Genomic DNA, 18,384 nt, shown 5'->3' on the forward strand with positions numbered 1-18,384 from the left:
GAACAATGCTGGCAATTGTATTTCGATGAACATGCATGAGCCAAATGTCAACTGCTCAAACAATTTCTGCACAGCCTTTTCTCACTAATCACTTTCACACGCTCTTGAATGTTAGTGTTTCTGAATACTTGGCACGTCGCTATACTGTGTCCTTTCTTCTTGCACATTACACACACTGTTGCGATGTTGGTATGAGTAGTAGCCGCGTGCACTGCTACTCTCGCTTTCACTTGCTTTTTCGAAACCGAATCACATTTTCCCATCGATAATGTTTCCAACACTCGAACACGTTTTTCCAAAAACTCCATCATCTCCGTAAATGAAGGATCTTTATCGGCTTGGGATTCTTCCCACACACGCAGAGTTTCGTCGTCCAACTTATCCGCCATCAATTCGATGAGTATCGAACTGAACGATTTCACAGGTTCTTGTAATTGCTCCAATATAAGAACATGTCGCCGAAATTCATCCACTAAACGGTTAAGGGCTCTTGCTCCGGTGTCCTTCATCTTTGGAAGCGAGATGAGCGAACGAATATGCTTCTTTCTCAATATGATTTTGTTCGAGTAACGCTTAACAATCGTGTTCCATGCTAATTCATAGTTTCCATTCGTCACCGAAATTGCTTGGATGAGATTCGCTGCTTCTCCTTTCAACGAAGCACGAAGGTAGTGGAACTTTTCAATAGAAGTAATGTCCGTAGATGCGTGTATGAGTGAGATGAATGTGTCGTGAAACGTCAACCACTCTTCGAAGTTTCCTCCGAACTCTGGTAGAGTTATCGTTGGAAGCTTCACTCTGGAAGAAGAAGACTGAACAGCAGCGGCAACTGGCATCACGGTAACAGGCTTGGTCTCCATGGGCTGCATGCTCTGTAGCTGTGACTTAGCATACAAGTACAGCTCCTCCGTATCCGCTCTGATACGTTGATTCGTGGCCGTTCCTTCCTCAGAAGAGTCCAAATCTTCGATGTCATTTTGGACGCTCTCGAAAGATTCCCAAATCTTTTCGAGCCGGTCTAATCGTGTAGCGACTTGATTCTCATATTCTACAGAATAGCCTTTAATAAAGTCACACACGCGCTGTATGGAATCCAAATAATGCTTCCGTCTGAGCTCCTTGCAGCGCAATTTGTCTGGTTTCGACATGTTCGATCAGGAAACTCACGTACACAAACACTAAGGTCCCGAGTACAGCAACACTCACACAATAACACCACACGCTAATGCTGCGCAAGCGGTTTTACCAAAAACCGAAGGATTTACCAAAATCCTTGTTGTAACTAAACTTTCGGATCTATAAATTGACGACGCGGACACACGATGTTTTAAGCAAGCCGGTCAGACGGAAAAAGGAACACGAGTAGCGTCTTTATTCATGAAGTTGTCAAAATTTGGCAACGAGCAAAGGTTGATAGACTTGAGGTAGTCATTCTTACTTTTAAGACATTTCAACACTCCTCCTGAATGACTACCGTTTAAAACGTGTCGTTATTTTCAATTCAAATGAATTTGTTTCAAAAACTTCTGTATCTGAGGTGCAGGTAACGGCTTCGTCAATGCATCAGCTATCATCTCGTTAGACCGACAGTAGATTAACTCCACCGTCCTTTGTTCACACAATTCACGTATGAAGTTCCTCTTCGTATCGATATGCTTTACTCGCCCACTTGATCTCTCTGCAGTAGCGAAGCATATGCAACCCTGGTTATCCTCGTATATCACGGTTGGTGCGGTCTGAGGTTCGTCGAATTCTTTCAGTAATCGCCGCAACCATAAAACCTCCTGGCACGCCAATGATAATGCGTTATACTCTGCTTCGAGTGACGATAACGCAACATTTGTTTGAGCCTTGCTAGTCCAACAGATTGGTCCTTCACCAAACAGGAAAACAAAACCGCTCGTGGATTTACGTGTTTTTACATCGCCTGCCCAGTCTGCATCAGAGTACCCTTGTAAAATCCATCCATTTCCAGGCCCGAATTTCAACTTGTAGTCTTTTGTTCCTTTCAGGTATCTGAGTACTCTCTTTGCGGCGGTCCAATCACTCTCGTTAGGATTTTCCATTTTTCTGCCTAGCATCCCAACACTGAGCGACAAGTCAGGCCGTGCGTTTACTGCCAAATACAATAAAGCTCCTACCAAGCTGCGGTACAGGGTCTTATCTTGGAACATTTTACTGTCTTCGTTCACTAAGCAGTAGCCAGGATCCATTGGTGTATTTACAGGATGTGCATTTTCCATTTCGAATCGTTTAATTAGTTCCTCAATAAACGCCTTCAGTCGCACGGCGTACACTCCATTTTCTTTCTGGATCTCATATCCCAGAAAATTTCGTACAGGACCAAGCGAAGTTATGTTAAGATGCTCTTGGAGACTAGCAAAAATTCGATCAATTTTTGCTTCCTCTGCACATCCTATCAATAAATCGTCGACGTACACAAGCAGATATACCGGAGACTGTTTTTCACGAAGCACATATAGACACGGATCGGAATCGCATTGTACAAATCCAAGCTTCAACAGAATAGCATGTAGAGCCTTATTCCAACATCGAGCGGACTGCTTTAATCCGTATAGGCTCTTCTGCAATCGACATACCATTTGTTCTTTTCCACGAACAATAAAACCAGGTGGTTGCCGCATGTACAACTCCTCCTCGATAGTGCCATTCAGATAGGTAGTCTTTATGTCATACTGCTTCAAAATCAAGTTCTTCTTCGCAGCTATGGCTAACATCGTACGAATTGTCGTTTGTCGAGTAACAGGGGCGAATACTTCCGTATAATCAACGCCGAACTTCTGCGTATAACCCTGGGCTACAAGTCTCGCCTTGTGTCGTACTATTTTTCCTGTCTCATCTCTTTTCAGTTTGAAAACCCATTTCACACCAACAGTCTTTACTCCCTCAGGTAGGTTTACAAGCTTCCACTTTTGATTCTGTTTTTGAGCTTCCATTTCTTTAATCATAGCAGCTTTCCATACTGGGATATTCAATGCTTCGCGATAATTGAGTGGTTCTTCGTCGTGATGATAAACTACATCGAGATCATTGTATCGTTGTAGCTTTTGTTTTGGGTCTTCTGTGCATCGGGTTTCTGTGAAATATGAGACGAAATCGTTGCGTATGATAGGACGAGGTGTTCTCTGTGATCGTCTCACAATCGGTTGCTCTTCGATTTCGTCATTCTCACAATCATCACCACTGTCATTTTCTGCATCCACATATTTCTCCTTGAGAGATTCAAGCTCGTCTTCCTCTTCGTTGTGAGGGACTACTTCAGCTTTTATATTTTCTGCCTTTACATTTGATGTCACAACTGAAGGGGTTACTCCTTCAACATCATCATCGTCACCGGCTATGATCAAAGAGCTAGTCCTCATTGGCTTCTGAGGAAGGAACGTCGCATCTCGGCTGGTGAATACACGTCGAGTTTTCGGCCAATAGAATCGAAAAACATTACCAGAATAGCCCACGAACTGCATTTCAACGGCTTTAGGGTCCCATTTTTTTCGTGCTATTTTTGGAAGTAGCACCATGGCAGGATTTCCAAAAATCTTAAGCGATATAAGATCTGGTACTTTTCCTGTCCAGATTTCTTCCGGACACCGATTTCCCAACGATCGGTTGACGGATCGATTAATAATGAATGCGGCATGTTGCACGGCCTCGGCCCATAGCGCTCGATCGAGATTTCCATCTGAAATCATACAGCGCGCTCGCTCTATCAGAGTGCGATTCATCCTCTCTGATACGCCGTTCAATTCAGGTGTGTATGGCGGTGCCTTCTCGTGGATGATGCCAGCAGTCTCGCAAATCTGCGCCATTTCCTTATTAATGAACTCCGTGCCGTTATCCGACCGAATCCTTTTTATGGTTAAACCGGTTTGATTCTCTACCTCAGCTTTAAACTTCCGAAACGCCCCTACTACGTCAAATTTTTCCATCAAGAAATAGACAAAAACTTTACGTGAAAAATCGTCAATGAAAACGAGGAAATACCTGGAAATACCTCCTAAGGATGTGCTCATTGGACCGCAAACATCGGTATGCACCAACTCCAAGATCCCAGTTGTCTTTATGTTGACTTCCTTTTTTCGAAACGGGGCTCTAGTCTGTTTTCCCTCGGAGCAGCTGATGCAACCACGGATGTCTTCCTGGTTGCCCTCGAATCGGACGTCGTTGTTCGTTTTCTTCAGGTTATTCAAACCGCTGTAACCCATGTGGCCCATTTTCCTATGCCACTCGATCAAATCGCCATCCTTTGCCAGCAAACATTTAACGTGGTTTGAATCGATCTTAAAAACTCCTCCTATCGACGGAGTTTTAAGCAAAACACTGCCACATCGTTTCTTGATCATGGTACACACTCCATTTTCAATCACGATACGATGACCCGTACGCGATGCCACGTCAAGAGAGATCAAACTGGCTTTCAGCTGGGGAACATAGAGGACGTTTCTCAGTAGTAAGTGTTTGCCGCCAATTACCACCACTGCAGAACCGCATCCCTCCACATTCAGCTTCCTGTCGTCAGCAACTGCTATGTAACGTTTGCACGAAGCACCAAAGTTATTCAATATTTCCCTTCTTGACGTCATGTGGCACGAAGCTCCGCTGTCCAAAAACCAGTCATTCGTTGTTTCTTCACAACTTGCGGATAATGCACTCGCGTACTTTGCGTCTGGCGTTCTTTTCGGTTTAGTACCACTGACAACGACACTACTGCCTTCCATGCCGCTATAACCACCACTGCTTTGGTCGTCTTTGCCGCTGCCGTTTGTGCATTTGTTCTTAAAATGCCCCATTCTACCACATCGATAGCATTTTATTTTCGACATGTCTCTTGTGTGGTTCTTCTTGTGTGGTTCTTTATTCGGGCGCGGTCCGCTGTAGTATGCTGTGTCTGCTACCTGATTTTGGACAGGCGTCAATTCCAACAACCCTGCCTTTACACGATCTACCGTGATCGTTTGGCCGCTTCCGATAAGGCTCTGCCGGAATGAATCATACTGCGGTCCCAAATTGCCGATCATGAACAATGCCACTATGTTGTCTTCAAACTTGATTCCAACTTCGGTACAGCGTCTCCAGGCTTCCATCATTCGCCCCACATACTCATCGTTAGATTCACAATTGGCCCTATATGTGTGCGAAAGCGTCATCACTCCCTGTAGATGTAGCCCCTGACCAGTTTCAGCAAATGTTTTCCGAAGAGCTTCCCAGATCTGCAGCGGCGCATCATCCTTTCCGAAATGGTGCGTGATGTGATCTTCACAAGCAAGGAAGATCCATCCTGCAGCTCTCGACAATTTATCCTCATCCGTTTCAGTCTGTGGTGCTGGAAGAACACACTTGTACAAATCCTTTGTACGTAGAAAGGCTGCCATTTTCTTTTCCCATGTCGAAAAGTTAGACCGACCGTCCAACTTGTCGAAGTTAATGCCGTCCTGGCCCATCATGGAAATTTATAGAAAAACGCACTTTTGTTCTTCACTCTGCTAGGCATAAACTGGGCCCATAACCTGTTGTAACTAAACTTTCGGATCTATAAATTGACGACGCGGACACACGATGTTTTAAGCAAGCCGGTCAGACGGAAAAAGGAACACGAGTAGCGTCTTTATTCATGAAGTTGTCAAAATTTGGCAACGAGCAAAGGTTGATAGACTTGAGGTAGTCATTCTTACTTTTAAGACATTTCAACAATCCTGGTCACTACGCACCAAATGTTGAGTCCAGTCACCCGTGACTGTCGAACCACCCTACGTTGTGATATATTTAATTTTTGAGTCCAATAACCAGTCACCTTTTTTAAGTTTTGTTAAGCAGCTATTTGCGTGCGCTTTATTCTAACGTTTGACATCGACTAACCTGGACTGACAAGTGTCCGGTCGTGTCACCGCTCACACCAACACACTTTCTAACACTCCCATCTACCCATACAAACATACGGACACGAACATATTTTTTCTCGGAAAGGGTAAATGTAAGCGGTTATTGCTGATTGTTGTTTGTCCCGATAATGCTGATTCGGCTATTGGCTGTTTTGCAGTTGGTTGCTACGTCATACGATCCACACTGCTTGCTGATCGACGCTTTTTACTGTGGCTGTTGCTGGGGTCGTTGCTGGCGTCGGTTAACAACACTGAAAAATGCTGATTGTTAATTCGTGCCACTGCAGAGCATCCGCTTAGCTCTTTTAAGTTTGTATTGTACTTCGGGTTCTATCAAGCGGCATCCAGTTGCTAGCACGCTCTCCTGGAGCATTCTCCGGCAGGCGATTGACGATATAGAATTTGCTAAAGAGAAGAGTGAGAAAGAGGTGGAGAACGAAACAAAATAGTTTCGATTTTGCATTTGCTGTGTTTGAGACTCAATAGCTATCATTTGTAAAAATGTCATTTGTGTAAAATGTAAACTTGTTGCTGTACCAACTTCAGTTGCAGGGGAAATAGTATTTGCTCGATTGTCACACTCATTTTCCAAAAAATAAATCAGCAGGTAGAAAAAAAGACGAAAACAGTACTTCTAAAACCGAATTCATTGTAGCCTATCACTTTTTAACATATAATTATGTGGTTGGTGTCACAAGTTCACAATAAAAAAAATATTTTTATTGATTACAAATGGCACCACGCGGTCCCACTTCCTAACTATGACAAAACTAGAAATGAAAATGAGGCCCTGAGCTCTATGTTCCCTGTTCTTTTATACCTATCGCGAAGGGACAAATTATAATCAGGCATTCTTATCGTGGGGAACGGGCTGCTGGACGATCGCCAATCTGCAGAGGGGAGTTGGCTTCCGTTTAACTGTTGAAGGAGAATCGGACTCTCAGGAATGCATCTGTTTCCGTGGGGGAGAAGATTGTCCGTTGGCCGATGACTAACGCGATCGTTCCATTGGGGCTGGATTCTGACGCACGGATGATACTTGTTGAGACATCCAACTTCCGTAGTGAAGAATTTGTTTCCGTTGATCGAAGCGAACGAACGTATGAGAGTCAACGTTGACTACGCGTGTAACATAATTCCTCCGGGTGCAGACTGAAGTTCGTCCTCGAAATTCTCTACTTTCTTTGCTTTACCTTTTTGTTTTGCGTTTGTAGATTTTTCTATAACGATTCTCATAGAAGCTTTTTTCTTCCAAAATACGATCATTACAATTGTGAGAATTATGATTGCAATCAATGTACTTCCGAATATTGAAAATGTCACTACTGTATGAGAATACTGTTTCAATGCTATGTGGTTCAATTGCTTTCTATTATTCATCGTTTCGTCATGGATCTTTGTTATGTCTGGCTGATGAATAACGTTCCACTTCATCTTAAGATTGGTAAGGGCTCCTTGTAACTCTTTAATGTCGTGAGTTAATTGTTCCGATGTGAATGTATGACTATCAACGATCACTGTGCAATTATCAAATGTGAGAATGAAATTGCCTCGAAGTGTTCTATCATGCGGTCCGCAATATGATTTCATAATTACATCGTTTCCGTTGTTAATTAAAACCTTGCTGTTACCAATGAGTCTGACACTCGTACTTTTATCTTCAATTGCTTCACAATTGCTTTCTTGTCCTATGCTCATCGGTCTAAGACAGCCATCTTCGAAAGGTTTGATGTATTCCCCTAATTGTATGATGTCGAAGGGTTTGATTGTTTCTTAAAGTTGCTGTCCGCTTTTTATAATGTAAGGCGGGATGTTTATCATCTTTGTATTGTTGATTGATAACGGCTCTACTTGAAATATTTTGCAATTACCTTCAACTTTGGGGACTTCTAGTATGTAGAATAGCGTTTTACCTTTCATTGCAATTTTTGGTATTGCATAGTTTAGTGCTTGTTCAGGGAAATCTGTACTGATGCCTTGGTTGTTGATTACTTTTTCTACAGCAAGTATCTCATTTAGTGACAATAGCTTAATGCTTGTTAGCTGAATGCGGGTACGAAATATCGTATCTTCTATATCTTCTAATACACGATTTGTTGCATCCATGTAAACTAATAGAGTGATTGCATCTATCTCTTGCAGCAAAATTTTCTCTTTCAATGAATGTTTGTCTATGAGCTCGTTAATGGTATGAGTTATTTCCGCAATTTTAGAGTTCATTACGTCGTTTATGCGTACTTGTTCATTGTTTTCGCTTATGAGTTCGTTCAGGGTTGTATTGATGATTCTTAGATCTTCAGCATCTGGTGAACCTGCTAGCCATTTCCATGCTATGCCTATAGTGTCCCATCGTTTAAATCGTTTTACTGGGTCAAGTTGGGTTAGTTTGTTCCTCATCTCCTTACATTTGCTTGCTATAAGATTTGCTATTGGAAGGTTTTTGTTAATCTTGTTAGCTATCTTTTCGAATTTATCAACATTATTTTCATCGTAAGCGATGACAGTTGCTGCTCCAATGCCTCGAGTTGTAATTGATAATGGAATAGCCAACTTTTGAGGCGTAAGCTGCACAGTGTTGACTACGTTAGTCAAAGACTGCTCAAGGTCACGCGACAGGAAACCGAAGTGCTCGTCCCGCTTTCGATCAGCCTCAGCTACCTGTTGCTGTCCGATGCGACGACGGAACTCATCCTGCTTCTTGCTTCGCGATCCCTTTCCTTCACGGGATTTTTAGATAATACGGCACTGGACCGTCATTATTAATTATAAATATCAACATTATATTCAATATTAGACATGTTGGTAGGATGAACAATTTTAAGATTTCCTGTCTGAATTTTACAATCTTGTTTTTCCAAGAGTAAAACAGGGTCTACGTTCAGGTTTCGTATGTGCAAGGTTCCTCCTAAGACACTTGTAACGTACAAGAGGCAAAGTAATATGATCTGCATCTGAAATTTTTCAAATGATATTTTACGTGATTGATTTTCTTGACACTTGATTTTAGATTTATGCCATTTTATGTTTTTAATATTTTTGAACGTATTTAGAACGTCATTAGAGCTGTGTATTATTAATGATCTAGCTCTTGGATCTAGTTTCTTCCTAATATTCGGTTTTATAAATATTTCATCATTTTGTTTCAGTTCTGGTGGATCTTCTCTTAATTCATTTCTTTTAATTTGGATAAGTCGAGCTGTTTTCGAGATTTTCTTTTACTTTTTGAAAAAGTTCTTCAGTGTTACGATAACTATTAGATTGATTAAATATTACCTCGTTAGGAGTGTATTTAGTAGATGAATGAACTGAATTATTGTAAAGTGGTACGGATATTCCTATCTTTGCTTCCGTACATGTATCAGGAAATTGATTTTGGTTCAACATTAAGGTTTGTTAAATAATTTATTAATTGAACTTATCTAAACGTTATGATTTGAGTGGGTATACTGAATGAAGCATAGTATTGTGCTAATGCGTTTTTTACGTCAGTGAGATTCTTTGTATCCATCTTTATGCGTTGAATGTGCTTTGAAAATGCATCGACTAATGACAAAAAAAAAAAATTATTATCAATTTGAAAAATATCCATATGGACTCGTTCAAACGGTTTTTCCGTTATTGGTCTCGGTGAGAGTTGTAATTATATCGGTGAGAGTTGTAGTTGTACAATTAATATTGTATGGCTTTCTTTCATATTTATGCATGTTACAAATTTTGCATGAATTGCAAACTACTTTGATTTTGTAGGCCATTCTTGGGAAAAAGTATGATCTTTTTAATTGGTTTTCAACTTCGGTTATTCTTCTATGTGCTCTATCGTGTTCTTTAGAGACGATTACATCTTGTCTATTTTCATCAGTGACGTCTTCTACAATTTTTTGAGTTAGAACAAAGTGTCCTTTTTGATTGAAATAATCACGATATACTTTTTGTGTAATTGGAATTACTTGTTCTGGGACCATAATAGCGGTTTGTTTTCCATTGTGAAATTTTAATAAGCCATCTTTAATGATTGGTTCATTGAATGCTTCTCTTAAAAGTGTTACTCTTCTGGAGTGTTAGAAAGGGGTTTCAATTAAATCATAAGATTCATCAGCATTTTTAAAAATGATTTGGTTTCTATAATAATTAATTGGCCTTTCTGTGAAATGAATGAAGTAATTATCTGAAGTTTCTGCTGAATGAATTGTGTCAATGTCAGAGTCAATTTCGGATGTTGGTGGGTTGTTCATTCGGGATTCTGAAATAGAATCGTTTTCTTTAATATTGATATCCATAGGAGATTGATTTTCTCCAGGTTCCGTATTTGTTGTACCTGTAGAAAGATAAGAATCTTTAGAATCATCTTTTCTGCTTAATGCATCTGCGACAACGTTAGTTTTTCCTTGTTTGTATTGGATGTCGTAGTCAAAATTCTCTAGTTCAAGTCTCCATCTTGTAAATGTAGCTAAATCTCACCTCACACTTGGGGTCATACAGAAAACACGTTTGGCTTTTTCGGTTTTCAAGTGGCAATTTAGCCGGTTTATTTCTAAGATTTGACATAACAACTGTCATCGGGTTGCATCACTTCGCTTCACTCTCAGCTGTCAGAGGTTGACGTTTGGGCACGAAATTTATAAATTACTACACTATTTAGATTTTGTGACCCGAATAGGATTTAGGGGGAGGTGGTGATCGTAGGGTATTATTCAGGAGCATGGGTTGGGTCCAGTTGTATGTGTGAGGTTTAGCTGGGTTTTTTCTTCTTCTTGCTGCGAGTCGGGATGGGATTTTGGGTTGGGATGGAGGAAGGGATAATTTGGGAGATGGGAGAAGGGCTGGAGGTTTGGGGGGTTTCCTCTTCCGAGGAAGGGGAGCCCTTGTTGCGGGCTCGTTTGCGGGAGAGGGAGGAGGCGGTGGATGTAATTGATTCATCTGAATCAGTTAGTGGAGAGTTCGTCTCTGTGTCGGATTCAAGTGTGCTGTCTGAGTTTTTCTTATTGTTTGCTTTAATCAAGTTTTTGATAAGTTTTTGTTGTTCGAGTAGTTGTTTGTTCATGTTGTCCATTGTTTCGTTTAGTTTAGTGATGGTGGCTTCTTGTTGTTTGAGTGCGTTTTGTAGCGTAGCGATAAGTGTGTCTTTTTCGTCTTGTGTGGTTTGTTGCGCGTACGTCAGTCGTTGTTGTACGAGGGAAGGAGTTACGGGAGAGGATAACATTCTACGTGCTTCACCGTATGAGCAGTTTTTGTCTACTTTATAGTGGATAATAGCTTCTTCTTCCTTATAGCGGGGACAGGAGCGGGATAGGGTATGGTGGTTTTGTTTGCAGTTGGCACAGCGTGGGTCAGCAGTGCATTCTCCATGCGCTGGTGTACCACAGCTTAAACAGGTTTGGGAAAGTTTGCAATGGAGTTTGGTGTGTCCGAATTGTCCACAGTTAAAGCACTGCATGGGTTTGGGATGGTAGGGACGGGTACTAACTTGAAGTGCGCCAAGACGAATGAATTGCGGGATTTTGGTAGAGTTAATACGGAGAAGGAAGATGTTAGTGGGCAGGATTTCATTGTTAATTTTACGGGTAAAACGACGGACGTGGATTACGTTTTGGGGTTTGAGTTCGTTCAGAATTTCTTCGTCACTAATGCCTTTAAGGTCCGGGGAAAAAACTACGCATTGTACACTATTAAGGGTATGGTGGGGAGTAACTTTTACGGGGGTTGAGTCAATTAGTTTTGTCAGGTTTTGTAGTTGTTGGAACTGCTGAAGGCTACGTGTCTTGAGGAGAAGTTTATGTCCGTTGTCGAGTAAACGTCCAGGTTCTGCGAGCTCACCAACTGCACTATGGATCGACTTGCCGATGACGAAGGGATTCTTGGGGAGCACTGAACCATCACTTGTTTCGAGCACTAGGAACTTTAGATCACCATTTGAATTGTTTTTGTCCATCCACCGGGGCACTGTTCTGTCTCTATTTGTTGAGCCAAGAGAGGGCAAGTCCCTCTCAAGGGTGGGTGGGCCTGACATAGTGTCGGCCCAGGAAACACGGCACTTTTCAATAGATTTATCACACAAAGTTTTGTAGAATTCACGAGAAAAATACACTGCACTTCCACTTCACCAACAATTTCCACCACAATGTAAATCACTACGTATGTGCCACCTAAACCGGGTGCACAGGCGAGAATCGTGCTTGTTCGTTTATGTGCTTGTTCGTTTATGCTTGTTCGTTTATGTGTTTCACTACTCCTTCAACTATCCGTTTTCGGGACGCTTTTATAAGCCCGATTGCGAGCACAGGGTGATCCTGTCGTCCTTCCCAATGAAAATTTCTTTCGTTTTTACATATATGGGGTGAAATTGATCATCATCACCCATGATCGGTGTGAACTTCCGTCTCCGCGTTCTGGTTGTAAATGCTCAATACCGGACTTGAAACCAAACACCTTTTCAACTTTTCAAAACACTCACGCTGCGTTTCACGGAATTCATAATCAACGTTTTTACGCAGTAGGTCCGTTAGTGGTTTCGAGATCAACGCGTAGCCTTCAATGAACTTAACCGGTTAACCCTAAGATTTTTTTTGAAACATTTAATAGAAAAAAAAACATAAAAAACTTTAAATTCTAGTTTACAATTTAAAGAAAACAAAAACTGGATATAAAAAACAACTACAAAGGTTACAATGAACATTTAATGACTTCTACATCAATCACAGCATTGTTGTTACCAACAACGTGGATGATGTAGTTAGCAAACAAACGTAGGATTGGGATCCGCTTACTTTTACTAACATTTGTTAGAACAGGTAAGCGGAGGGATTGGAATGAGGGAGTAAGGGAGGGCTCGACGTTTTGTACAGCTTGCATCAGAATACTCCAGGCTGTGGACAGTCTGGAACACAAAGCAAATTTGTGTTCAATTGTATCCACCTGGGAGCACTCTGCGCAAGCTGAGGATCCACGATTCATCCTGGAAAATAGCTTTCCGTGAGTTATTTTATTGTGTGCCAGCAAGTACAAGACTGATCTCTGTTTGGAGGACAGCCGTTGCGAACCGATGTTGCCCTACACTAGTCACCAGTTTACGGTTGGAGATTCCTGCTCGACCTTTGTGTCGGGATGCATATCAACTAACATTCGACGAATCGCTAGGGCGGTGATCTTATTTGTTGTGCTTGGTATGTATGCTAGCTGCTGGCACGGGTAAGTTGTTGGAACAGGGTTGATGTTCGGCGAGTTTCCCGCGTACAAAATTTGCTGGCCCCGACTCGCAGATAGTCCTGTTCTGCGACATAGTCCTGTTCTGCTGGTCAGCAGCGCCTGGATGTTTTTTTATTTTATTTTTTTTAACGATTCAGAGTTTATTCAATACATTTTTTTCCATTATATACAGACTTCCCTTGGAGGAATTAATCGTCCAATCGGACCATCATGCTTAAGCATGGCCATTGAGCCAGCCACTGTTTGATCAACCCCTTCAGGAAAGGAAGGGCCCAAGTGGCGATCATGTGCAGGTGCTGCGGGAGGTTCGGTCCGGGGGGATCGCTTCTTCTTGGGCTTCTTCCTGGCAGTTTGAGGAGCGGGAGTAGAAGGAGCAGTGTCTCGAGTTGGGACTGAGGAATTTGCTTTAGCAAGACGCTGTTGTGCCAAAGGTTTACTTTTTTTATTTAGGACCTTCCGTTATATCTTTTTATAAGATACTCTCGTGGCCTTAGCTGATCTCAGAGGCATCTGTTTGGGTGCAGTCGTGCTGGTCTCGCCATTTGCATCAGTACCCAAAGCTGCAAAAGGGTTCGATGCGATTGCTCCCTTTAGAGCATCGCTGTATGAGCGGCGTGCCCTCTCGGATACAGTTTTCGTCTGTTCCTTTTGTAGCTTTTTATACACGGGGCACAAAGCTACCTCATGCCACTCATCCCGACAATGCGAGCATTTCTGGGAAGGGGCTTTGCACTCCTCGGTGGCATGTGCCCTTCTGCATTTTCCACAGCAAGTTTTGCGAGTGCAAAACGGATCGGCATGCCCAATCTGACTGCACTTTGAACAGGTGGCCACCCTTGGCACGCTAATCGCGTTGACTACGCATTCGCACTCGAGAACTACAACCACTATCTGCCGTATGCGATAAAGTCAAAGACGCTTCCGAGCGGAATACGTCCTCTCACTACGGAAGCTGGAGGCAGACTGTCCCTGATGCCTAGGCCTGAATGGCTTCCCTCAGAATGTCCTCTTCGCGTGCCCGCTCCGCCGCAGCAATTGCCGAAGCCAACCGAGTTTCGGCTCGGTCCTCAAGACGACGACGGGATCGGCGGTTACGACTGGCACGGTTTCGGTTCTCTCGAAAAAGAACCGCAGAGGGAGCGAAACCGCAGACATTCAGGTACTCACGGAAGAAGCCATGTCCCGTGAGCACCTGTGAGAGATGGAAATCCACCTCTCCATGTCGCCGTGTCGTCCACAGGACCAAGTCGGGGATCAGGATCAGCCGCTACATGCGCCCACTTGATGTAGCGGCTGGCGGATGGGCTCGAAGCAGCCCGGTCCCACGACGTCTGCCACATGGTCCTCAAACGCTCCTCCTGCCGAATGTCTTTGCGGCTGGCGCCAGGGGTAGCTTGGAGCCTCCGAAGGCACCTTGCGTCCTCCTGTACCAGCAGCCTAAACGGCAAGACGCCTGCCAGTACAACGCCGGTCTCGTATGCCACCGAAACGAAGGAGCTGGTGATGCCTCGTGGCTGAGGTGCTCGCTGTTGCTGCTGCTGCGGTTGCTTGTCTTGCTGTATCTGCTTGCGTTGCTGCTGTTGCTACTGATTGCCATCATCACCCAGCGTTTGGGCCAGCAGCTCACGCAACGCCTGACGTTCCGCTTGCAGCTCAACCCGCAAGACGCCTGCATTCGCGGGCCATTGCCTCGCGATAACTTGTCTCCTCACGCGCTTCCTTCAGCTGCTTCCTTGCCTCCATTGAGGCCTCCTGCATCTGCGCACGGAGCAATGCAACCTGCGTCGGCTTCGCCACCATCTCCCGAAGCTCTTCGTTCGATGTCCCTGATATCCCTGACTTATTAACGATTGCTCCAACGGATGGCTTGGTAAGCACCGCCCGAGGCTCCATGATGGGCGGGGGCCTTGCTGACTTCGCCGCGTCCTCGGTGTCTGCTCTTGGGCGAAGCTCTCTTTTCTCCGCCATTCTTTGAAACCTCCTCCGCGCCTAGCCTGTATGCAATCAGCCAAACATATGATTATGGCTCGCTCAAGGGATTCAGGATGACGTCCCTTTTTCGACCGACGAACAGTGGCGCCACTTTCCGTTGTTCGCCGATATTACAACAGGTGGCGCTGCTCCCCCGTGTCGGTGTCCTCGCAATTGCCGGTACACACGCAGGCACCGAGATACCTGACGCCGCTCGGATGTGCGATATTGCCACTCACTTTTACTGTATCTTTTTTTTTATGTGTATGGGGGGATTTCACACGCGTTTATTTGGCGAATTTTGTTCAATTTCCAGATTTATTTTAACTAAGCGCACGTTAAACATCTTTAACTCGAAAACTAATCGTAGTTTTGGACACTTAACAATGTATTTTCTTCACTTTTTTTACGTAATAACGGAGCGGGCACTTTGTACGACCGTTCGCTCTCGATGACAGCTCTCCCCGCTTGAACAACAGCAGGTGGTGTTGGTGCTTGTGCGTAAGGCATTCGCATATGATGCCTTTTGCACCGGTGCCTTATCTTGGGACAGGGATTCCCTAAAGCGGCATTGCCGACTTTGCACACAATTAAGCCCGTGATGTACGGGTTCTTGGCAGCTTCGGCAAGATTGTCGCTGCCCCGGATAGGATACGCTGGTCACTTCATCGCCCAGCGTGATGTAAGATGTTATCGGGTTGGTAATCTTCATTCGAACGTTTCGAACTTCAGAGGCAACCCCTGCAAATCGTGTTGACGGTGCCCATACTTCTCTGGTGATCGATAACACCTCTCCATACACAGACAATGCTGCCTTCAAATCACTGTCTGGTACTCCAGGGGGCAAATCACGGATTTTCACGATCGTCGTGTTGTCTCCCATGGCAATAGTTAAAGGGAACTTTTTCCCCTCGTGCGTCAGGAAGTGCATCCCAGCGTGTTCACTCACTAGAGCTTGCGCTTCCTCAAGTGTGTGCATCGTGACATAAACTATGCCCTTCACACTGTTCAGCTGCACCAAGGATACGTTTTCCACTCCAATCTTCAAAGTATCCACCATGAAATCAATGGTTTCATTCAGGGTAGGCTTTACCGGAATGTTTGAATAATCGACACGGAAGGTTTTCTTGCCGTATCGTGAATAATTATCGTCACTCATCGCGAGGCTTGCAGAACAATAACAATATGCGTTGACACTTTGGGGTCTGCAAGCGAACTTCAGAAGTTCTTTAATATGTGGATACACTCCAGTGTAAGAAAGCTCCTTTCATTGGCGCAGGATCGCTCATGTAGATGAGTAGATCGCATTTGTTTTATTTACTAAGAACGACCAGGCTGAGAAGATCGTATTTGTACCGTCAAAACTCTTGTGTAATTTTTTATAATTTTCAACATTTTCAAGTAATATAGTTTTGTGATCGTAAGTTTAATTGATGTGGTAGAAAAACAACACTTTCGTTTCACGTTGATGTTTATTTAAACCACGATGGAGATATGATTTGAGATGAGTTGCTCTACAGTTGTAAACTGTAATCTGTGGGTATGGTAAAATATGTAGCATATATTAATGATATGGTGATGTTTTCTTTCACGTGCTGTTCAATATAATCAATTTTATTTTTTAATTAGACGCGTTTTTGTTGCTCCACATCTATTCCATATTGGATAAATTATAGTAGGGTCGGTTGTTTTATAGCATAACAAAAAGGAGTTTTAATTTGGTGCATTTGTATTTCAACGTTTGGGAACGTGAACTTATGTCTTAGGAGAAGAAAATATCTCCAAACTTATGTAAATTGTACCATAGATAAAGTTACTTCACATTCATTTAGTTATAAGTAATACGGCTTGGCCGTTCATCATGAATAAAAAAACTTAACTACAATTATGTGTTTTAACAATGCTTCAACATGCTTACATTACTATCTTCTTAATTTTTTTAATTCCTTTCCTATTAGGGATCATAGCTTTACGTTTTTGGGTATGTTTCCTGTCACTACACATCTTTTTCATATTAATATGTCGCATTCTTACGATTATTATAAGTTTTGCAAAAGTTTGCGCAATATTTAAAGGAACTTCTGGAAGCTGTTACTTTATAAAATTAGCAAGTGTTTTAACTATTCCTGTTCTTTTCAATAATATTCCATCTTTATGGATGTTTTGAAAAATGGTTTCCATTTTTTCCTCTATTTCCAAAAATTCTTTGCTAGGTTTATATAAACCGCCAACTGATACATGGTCCACAAATGATGAAGGTTGGCAGTATGTATGGTCATTGCAATCTTTATAAGTTTGCAATCCTTGTTGTGTTATAATTTTGTAACAAAGATAGAACCAATGATGCAACACCGTGAACAGCTACCGTGCGACTGACAGTAGGTTTACTCTTGGATCAGAAATGTGAAGAACGTTTGTGCTTATCAGAGTAGTTATAACACAACAATCCTAAATCCTAAAATTTGTGCGCTTGACCATCTTCTTCCATTTGCTAAACAGATTCTCTGTCGGGTTCAGGAATGGAGAATATGGTGGCAAATATACAGCACGGTCCTGCTCTTCCCCAATAGCTTCCCTTATCTCCGTGCACTTATGGAAACGCACGTTTCCACTTCAACTTCAACTGTAGAACGAAGTCTTTAAACGTATTTCGGTTTATGGCCTGGTGATGAACAGTATAGTGCAGAATCCCTTGCTTGTTCATGGCGCACACGATCGATATATTTCGCGATCGTATATTAGGGACGACAGCCGTTGCTGGAGTACCCTTCACCGACCGCTCCGAAGAAGTCCGCATACTGACGTTGAACCCGACCTCGTCGACAAACAGCATTCCAGTATCTGGATACTGATGCGAAAGGTCGTACAAATTTGTTGCGTGCTCCTTCCTTTCCGCAACCGTGCTCTCGGTATTTCGACGCTCCGGAATGAGATGCAGGCGTTTTAACGTGTAGTTAAAACTTTTAATTTCTCTCGAAATCGTCGAAACACTAACATGAATGTGGTATTGTCCGTATATCTTATCCTTCAAAATTTTTAGTGTTATAGTGCAGTCCTCGTCGATCCACTTCTGTATACTAGCGACCGCAACCGGCGAATTTCCGGTGGTTGCCGCCACGTGTTTTTGGAAATCACGTTTTGCCGGATTTTGGAAATCTGAAGGATGTTGTACACCGTCGACAGATTTACTTCAAACATCCGACTTATAATGCCTGGTGCCGTGCCGCTCAAATACACGGATACAATCCGCTGTCTGTCTTCATCACTTGTAGTTTTGCGTTTGGCACGTGGAGTTTGTGGCGATGGATCCACC

At 43.0% G+C, this 18,384-nt stretch overlaps 2 protein-coding genes across 3 annotated transcripts in view; one reads left to right on the forward strand and one right to left on the reverse strand.

Moving 5' to 3' along the window:
• Positions 1-18,384, reverse strand: part of LOC126556186 (mitochondrial genome maintenance exonuclease 1-like) — a 306,337-nt gene that overhangs the window by 245,261 nt on the left and 42,692 nt on the right. The window lies entirely within an intron of this gene.
• LOC126567431 (protein LTV1 homolog) overlaps positions 1-18,384 on the forward strand; it is a 255,962-nt gene that overhangs the window by 231,647 nt on the left and 5,931 nt on the right. The window lies entirely within an intron of this gene.

Source organism: Anopheles maculipalpis, chromosome 2RL, assembly GCF_943734695.1.
Source record: "Anopheles maculipalpis chromosome 2RL, idAnoMacuDA_375_x, whole genome shotgun sequence".
In the NCBI taxonomy this organism is placed as follows: Eukaryota; Metazoa; Arthropoda; class Insecta; order Diptera; family Culicidae; genus Anopheles; species Anopheles maculipalpis.